The 8,759-nt window shown below is 42.6% G+C and overlaps 1 non-coding gene across 1 annotated transcript; it reads left to right on the forward strand.

Moving 5' to 3' along the window:
- The first annotated feature begins 8,406 nt into the window (after window positions 1-8,406).
- Window positions 8,407-8,481, forward strand: Trnal-caa. The gene has a single exon. It is a non-coding gene; the product is annotated as a tRNA-Leu (tRNA).
- The last annotated feature ends 278 nt before the right edge of the window (window positions 8,482-8,759 follow it).

Here is an 8,759-nt window from a genome sequence, read left to right on the forward strand (position 1 = left end):
AAAATACACAGACTAGCAAGCCATACAATTTGGGAAAAGTATATAATCGACATTGACGATCAATAAATAAGTGTACTAATAGTAATAGCCATGTAGGAAACAGAAACATTCTAATTTAACAACATCGCAAAACAACACTGAGTAAACGGTAGGATATGATGTGAGTTCAAAAATGGTTCAAACGGCTCTGAGCACTATGGGAGTTAACATCTGTGGTCATCAGTCCCATAGAACTTAGAACTACTTAAACCTAACCAACCTAATGACATCACACACATCCATGCCCGGGGCAGGATTCGAACCTGCGACCGTAGCAGTCGCGCGGTTCCGGAGTGAGGCTCCTAGAACCGCTCGGCCACTGTGGCCGGCATGATGTGAGAAAAATAGACAAGTACTTGAAGGAAAAACATACTTAGATGATGAAAGAAATAACGCGGTGCTATTAATGTGGAGAAAGTAATGGCGGATATGAAGGCCACAAAAAATAAATAAATAAACAAATTGTTGTTGTGGTCTTCAGTCCTGAGACTGGTTTGATGCAGCTCTCCATGCTACTCTATCCTGTACAAGCTTCTTCATTTCCCCGTACCTACTGCAACCTACATCCTTCTGAATCTGCTTGGTGTATTCATCTCTTGGTCTCCCTCTACGATTTTTACCCTCCACGCTGCCCTCCAATACTAAATTGGTCATCCCTTGATGCCTCAGAACATGTCCTACCAACCGATCCCTTCTTCTACTCAAGTTGTGCCACAAACTTCTCTTCTCCCCAATCCTATTCAACACCTCCTCATTAGTTATGTGATCTACCCATCTAAATCTTCAGCATTCTTCTGTAGCACCACATTTCGAAAGCTTCTATTCTCTTCTTGTTTAAACTATTTATCGTCCATGTTTCACTTCCATACATGGCTACACTACATACAAATACTTTCAGAAACGACTTCCTAACACTTAAATCAATACTCGATGTTAACAAACTTCTCTTCTTCAGAAACGCTTTCCTTCCCATTGCCAGTCTACATTTTATATCCTCTCTACTTAGGCCATCATCAGTTATTTTTCTCCCCAAATAGCAAAACTCCTTTACTACTTTAAGTGTCTCATTTCCTAATCTAGCTCCCTCAGCATCACCCGACTTAATTCGACTACATTCCATTATCCTCGTTTTGCTTTTGTTGATGTTCATCTTATATCCTCCTTTCAAGACACTGTCCATTTCGTTCAACTGCTCTTCCAAGTGCTTTGGTGTCTCCGACAGAATTACAATGTCATCGGCGAACCTCAAAGTTTTTATTTCTGCTCTAAGGATTTTAATATCTACTCCGTATTTTTCTTTTGTTTCCTTCACTGATTGCTCAATGTACAGATTGAATAACATCGGGGAGAGGCTACAACCCTGTCTCACTCCCTTCCCAACCACTGCTTCCCTTTCATGCCCCTCAACTCTTATAACTGCCATTTGGTTTCTATACAAATTGTAAATAGCCTTTCGCTCCCTGTATTTTACCCCTGCCACCTTCATAACTTGAAAGAGAGTATTCCAGTCAACATTGTCAAAAGCTTTCTCTAAGTCTACAAATGCTAGAAACGTAGGTTTGCCTTTCCTTAATCTATTTTCTAAGATAAGTCGTAGGGTCAGTATTGCCTCACGTGATCCAATATTTCTATGGAATCCAAACTGATCTTCCCCAAGGTCGGCTTCTACTAGTTTTTCCATTCGTCTGTAAAGAATTCGCGTTAGTATTTTACAGCCGTGACTTATTAAACTGATAGTTCGGTAATTTTCACATCTGTCAACACCTGCTTTCTTTGGGATTGGGATTATTATATTCTTCTTGAAGTCTGAGTGTATTTCACCTGTCTCATACATCTTGCTCACCAGGTGGTAGAGTTTTGTCAGGACTGGCTCTCCCAAGGCCTTCAGTAGTTCTAATGGAATGTTGTCTACTCCCGGGGCCTTGTTAATATAAGAGCAACCGTTATCGATTGATTTAATGCAGATTGATTAAGTATGTTGAATGTTGCTTCATTTTAGACTTAGTATTCTTAGTATGTGCGGTGAGCAGAAAAAAATCCTCGAAAAACAAAGTGATGAAATATGCGACATCACTGAAGAAATGAGGCGACAGAAAAATTTGCTGCGTATACAGAGGACTAAATCTGTTTGAGACAACTTTTCGGAGTGCAGACCTTTACGGCGTACACTACAGAGGAAACGCTCTCGGTTTTCCAGTCTGGCGGCAGAGTTGAAAAATTGCGACGCTTCGGTGACTGTCACACCCGCTACCCCACTCACTAGAAGGTGATGAGTACAACACAGTGTTTGAAAGCTGGCAGGCTGGAAAACCGAGAATTTTTCATCAGAGTTCATACCGTAGATCAGGCTACGTGGCGACTTCAGAAAGTCAGCTAAACATTACTCTGGCAGGTCAAGTATCTTTCATAACTTTTCTGATGTCTTCACCACATTCTTAACTATTTCCAGAATCACCCTCGCGCCACTCAGCGTGCTCTTCCAATGTATCATTTTCGATCGTTCAAAAGATATCTTACACATCGTTTGGTTAAACATTATAATTGTATTTTCCATGAACTGTTTAGTGATGAAATTGTTTTATACGAGTTAACGATGAAAACGCAGTTGCAGCCAAACAAATGCAGCGTATACAGTTTAGTCCTCTCGGCTTTCAATTTGTGCTTTGATACCAGTTTGCAATTGTCTCGTGATTGAGAATGTTGACGAAATACAATGTACCTAACGGCCGATTTTATATGACTGACATAACACTGGTAAGCTAGAAAACCATATTCTGTTCATTATACTATGTCTCTGATCAACAGTGAAATGTAACATGTTTTCACATCTTTTTGTACCAGTGATGCGTTGCATTTTACAGCCTTTGAAAATGATGGAGTGTCGAAACGCGTAAGGTGATTTTGGAAGTAAAGAAGAGTGTGGTCAAGACACCAGAAAAGTTGTTTAATTGCATCTAAAAGGCCGCTTCGTGTCACAGTATTTTCATGCAAATTGCAAGTAACGTTCACTGTAGGCTGCACTACATCAAGTCTCCGTAAACAGCGGTTGGAACTTTGGTATAAACCTCCCCCCCCCCCCCCTTACTCCGGCCCACTCGACTGACTGCTGTACCTTCACCACTGTGTTCAATGTCTGCGACCTTCATTGTCGCGACTTGGTGGAATTGTTGACACTTTTCCAATACAGCTGGACGCGGCAATGCATTTGGTCCATATACCGCCAGAATTTCACGATGAATCTGTGTGCAATTTAGACGTTTTGCCCGCAAGAATAGTGCTGTCTCGTGTACTTCAACTTTTAAGTACCTTCCAGCTGCCGCACCATTTCATTCTCGCAGCTGTTCTGTATACCGCAGCAAAAATGCTCTGCAAGAAACCCGGAACATGTACTCTCTTCTGACAGTGTTCCACTGTTGTTGTGTAATGGACTTAGCGTGGGACGGTGGGACGACATACGTAGCTCACTTCCTGAAGTCCCTACGTGTAAACAACAGACTCAAAGCAACAGCAAAATTGTTAGTAATTTGAGAAGAAATGGGCTTTAGAGAGAAAAATATAGCTGTTGATGCTGTTTTACTTTACGACATATTACTGAAATATTAAGAAGGTTCAACCTAGAAAGACACCTGATATTTACTAATTTTGAGGAAGCAGCTGAAAATGTTTAAAAAGAAAGAATTAAACGTAGAGCATAACCTATACATCTAATATCAGCAATTAAGAGCAAATATAAAAATACATAATTTGTGTTTAACGTAAATGAGTAACAGACAAGTTCAGTCCCACAAACAAAGGAGTAAAATAAGGGGGAAGTTTATCTTTTATCCTTAACAACATTTAAGTTTCGTAATTACTATCGGATTTTTTACTATGGAGACTCGAGTTTAAGCTTTAATTGCAAGCAAACTAACTGGTCTTTCGCAAAATGAGTTATACCAATATTTTACTTGTTTTATTCTGCGTTGGGCTATATGGAGCAAAATTTGGTTTTAAAGTTGAATATATATTTTCTATTTTAGATTGTAGTAAGGATTGTCCCGTTTTGCCGGCCGCTGGTGGCCGAGCGGTTCTGGCGCTACAGTCTGGAACCGCGCGACCGCTACGGTCGCAGGTTCGAATCCTGCCTCGGGCATGGATGTGTGTGTTGTCCTTAGGTTAGTTAGGTTTAAGTAGTTCTAAGTTCTAGGCGACTTATGACCTCAGCAGTTGAGTCCCATAGTGCTCAGAGCCATTTGAACAATTTGAACCATTTGTCCCGTTTTTGGCGACTTCGCTATGAACTGCTCAAGTCAGAATTATACAACTTGAAATATATTTGTCCGATGATAACGGAATTTTGATAGATTATAGGCACATATTTTGATAGTGAAAAGCTCAGATTACAGAAAAATTCAGAGGAAACTCATATCCGTGAACCTAAACTGTGTGTTCGGAATTTCTTAAACAGTACGCAGTGGGGTACTATGTTAAACACGTTCCAAAATTCTAGAGATATGGTATCTACCCGTTAGCCTCCATCCGTGCCTTATAGAATATTATGTGAGAAATGGACAAGCTGAGTTATGCACCAGAGATGCTTTCTAAATCCGTGTTGATTTGTGGACATAAAGTTTTCTGTCTCAAGAGAATTTATTATATTCGTCCCCGTTTCCAGTGATTATTCGGAAATAAACTAAACAATCTGATAGTAGCGGATCTCTTCCGCCGTTTATGTGCAGTACGTTACATTCACGTACGTCCATGGCCAACTGCTAATCGTCAATCCTCTGTAGGCCTTCCTGCATTTCTGGCCTTCCAATCTTCCTACAGACAATAGTCTCACCGAGCTCTAACGTTACCCACTCTATCACAGATACGTGTCGTAAGAAGGAATGGCTCTGTAACACCAGAACGCTCTAGATCTTATGGACAAATATAGCGAGCCGGATTTCAGGAGATGTTGATTTTTTATAGAGGATATTTTCGCTGTCCAGAAACGACATGTAGCGTGAGCATAGACAATGTTTAATAACTGTACACCTGAGGTGTATATCGGCAATTTGGTCCAATGGGAACTTACCACCATTACCACAATCACCATCAGGTGTATATTTAGAAGACCCTGAACGGAGAAGAACACCATTCACTCCACTATAGCACCAATTATCGTGTCACTTGTGAACTCTAAAAAATATTTATCAACTCTACAAACAGGCAAGCAAGGTTTGCAAAGGTGTTTGTTGTGAATGTACGGGTATGCTGCACGATACGGTGGATGTGTTGCTCGGCTTGGAGGTTGCCGGTTCGACTACTGATGGTGGAAGAAACTTTTACCACCATTATTTGGCAGGCAAGGGAAGCACATGTGGTATCGCGAAGTTCCAGATAACTAGACGTAGCTTCAGTGTCCCGCAATATACAGTGGATCATCTGTCGGACAGGCCCCTCGGTCCAAATCGAGACAAGAAAACAGTGTGACGTCATCAGATATTGCACTCCGTCTCTCATTATCATACATTGCAAACATGACACTAGACATCAGTGGTTTTTTTTTTCCTTAACGGCCGATATTGACCTAGCTGGGCGACACCTCGTGCCGCTTAGAATAGCGACGACGGGAAGGGGGTGGTGGAAAGTGACCACTCAAACTCAAATTCAGTTTTCACCAAACAGTACATACTGATAGAAGCTGAACCACTTACATATTTTGAATTTACAGATTATAAGTTACGACATCAAATGTTTAAAGTAGAACCACATGCATTTTTCTGAAGGCTTACATACTGACCAATTTTCCGTACCGATGCGGATACTGTGGCCAGTGTAATCGCAATAGGATCTCCTGTTTGTTTTTCTGATTTCCAGGCACGTTTTCTAAGTATCTTCACGCTACAGTATCTGAAAGGATAGCAAGCCGCTGCAGCAGACGATTTTCAATCTGAGTTTTTTACTGGGCCAAATACACAGAACAGAGACGGTTTCAAGAAATATGGCTTAACTAATTCAAAAGTGTCACAAAGGGATATAATTGCGGACGACAGGTTTGCGTATAAAATGTAAGTCAAGTTCTATCTGTTGCATTATACATGCTTTTTGGAAGTAACCGACTCTTTTTGGGTGAACACCTTGGGCAATTTTCTCGGCGGGTAATGTGACCACTTTTCCCGATCCACATAAGAAACTGTCAAAGTGAAATAAATAACAAGGAACTACAGATATCCTACTCTGGCCACGTTACCGTATCTCCATCTACCGATCTTATTATTGATCGATAACCTTCATAAATTAACAAGTTATGTTACACTGAAGCACCAAAGGAACTGGTACGGGCAGACAAGTGTTTGGCGCAGTTGTTAGATCGGTTATTGCTGCTACAATTGCAGGTTATCAAGACTTAAGTGAGTTTGAACGTGCTTTTATAGGACACAGAATCTCCGAGGTAGCGATGAAGTGGGGATGACCATTTTACGGGGGGACCGTGAATATCAGAAATCAGGTAAAACATCAAATCTCCGACATCGCTGCGGCTGGAAAAAGATCCTAAAAGAACGGGACCAACGACGACTGAAGAAATTCGCTCAACGTGACAGAAGTGCAACCCTTCCATAAATTGCTGTAGATTTCAGTGCTGGGCCATCAACAAGTGTCAGCGTGCGAACCATCCAACGAAACATCACCGATATGGGCTTTCGGAGGCAAAGTCCCACTCGTGTACCCGTGATAAGTGCACGACAAAAAGCTTTACGCCTCGCCTGCGTCCATCAAGACCGAAATTGATGACTGGAAACATGTTGTGTGGTCACACGAGTCTCGTTTCAAATTGTATCGAGCGGATGGACGTGTATGGGTATGGAGACAACCTCATGAATCCATGGACCCTGCATGTGAGCAGGGGACTGTTCAAGCTAATGGTGGGAGGCGTGTGTAATTGGAGTGATGTGGGACCCCTGATTCATCTAGAGAGGACTCTGACAGGTCACACGTACGTAATCATCCTGTCTTTTCACCTTCATCGATTCATGTCCATTGCGCATTCCGACGGACCTGGGCAGTTCCAGCAGGACAATGCGGCATCCCACACGCCCAGAATTGCTACAGAGTTGCTCCAAGAAAGATAGAAACATTATTGAGCATATCTGGGATGCCTTGCAAGGTACTGTTCGGAAGAGATCTATACCTCCCACGTACTCTCTTACGGATTTACGGACAGTCTTGCAGGATTCATATCATCAGTTCCGTGCAGTACTACTTCAGCCATTAGTGGAGTCCGTGCCACGTCGTTTTGCGGCTCTTCTGCGTGCTCCCGGTGGCCCTACACGATGTTAGGGAGGTGTACCAGTTTCTTTACTATTTCGTGTTATTAATAACACTAAATGCATTTTGAGACACGACCTCAAATGTTAAGTGAATTTCTTGAATAACATTTTCTTTTCTCATTCTATTGTCACACAATAGCCTTGATGTGATTTCACATTACTCGCTACAGGCATGTACCACATTTGAAGATGGCCGTTTCTTTAATGCGCATTCACGAATCCCTGCTACTTCTGTTTGATAGTCGTACCAAAACACCTGACCGGTGATAGTTGCGTACGATCGTGTTGTCAGCATTGGAAGACAAACAATATAACATCCCCCCTCTACTAAACTTGCAGTGGCCACGCTATTTACCGCTCTGGCCCTGACGAAAGCAGCAAACTTCACGTAGAGAAGCCTGACATTGTCAGTAGGGAGAGTTAGCGGTCTTACTGTGGTCTATTAAACTAAAAAAATGTTGAAAGTAAAACCTGTTAATACATAGACTGCAATTTTCCTGTCACAATTGAAGTCCGATAACTAGTTTCAGTTGTTATCTGCAACCATCTTCAGACTGTTAAAAAATGAAAAGTCGGTGAATAAGCATTGGAAAGCATAATATTTTCATTCTGCAGCGGAGTGTGCGCTGATATGAAACTTCCTGGCAGATTAAAGCTGTGTGCCGGGCCGAGACTCGAACTCGGGACCTTTGCCTTTCGCGGGCAAGTGCTCTACCAACTGAACTACCCAAGCACGTCTCACACCCCGTCCTCACAGCATTACTTCTGCCAGTACCTCATCTCCTACCTTCCAAACTTTACAGAAGCTCTCCTGCGAACCATGCAGAACTAGCACTCCTGAAAGAAAGGATATTGTAGAAACTTGGCTTAGCCACAGCGTGGCGGATGTTTCCAGAATGAGATTTTCACTCTGCAGCGGATATGAAACTTCCTGGCAGATTAAAACTGTGTGCCGGGCCGAGACTCGAACTCGGGACCTTTGCCTTTCGCGGGCAAGTGCTCTACCAAAGTTTGGAAGGTAGGAGACGAGGTACTGGCAGAAGTAAAGCTGTGAGGACGGGGTGTGAGTCGTGGTTGGGTAGCTCAGTTGGTAGAGCACTTGCCCACAAAAGGCAAAGGTCCCGAGTTCGAGTCTCGGTCCGGCACACAGTTTTAATCTGCCAGGAAGTTTCATATCAGCGCACACTCCGCTGCAGAGTGAAAATCTCATTCTGGAAACATCCGCCACGCTGTGGCTAAGCCATGTTTCTACAATATCCTTTCTTTCAGGAGTGCTAGTTCTGCATGGTTCGCAGGAGAGCTTCTGTAAAGTTTGGAATGTAGGAGACGAGGTACTGGCAGAAGTAAAGCTATGAGGACGGGGTGTGAGTCGTGCTTGCGTAGAGCAGTTGGTAGAGCACTTGCCCACAAAAGGCAAAGGTCCCG

The sequence above is a fragment of the Schistocerca americana genome, chromosome 8, assembly GCF_021461395.2.
Source record: "Schistocerca americana isolate TAMUIC-IGC-003095 chromosome 8, iqSchAmer2.1, whole genome shotgun sequence".
Classification (NCBI taxonomy): domain Eukaryota; kingdom Metazoa; phylum Arthropoda; class Insecta; order Orthoptera; family Acrididae; genus Schistocerca; species Schistocerca americana.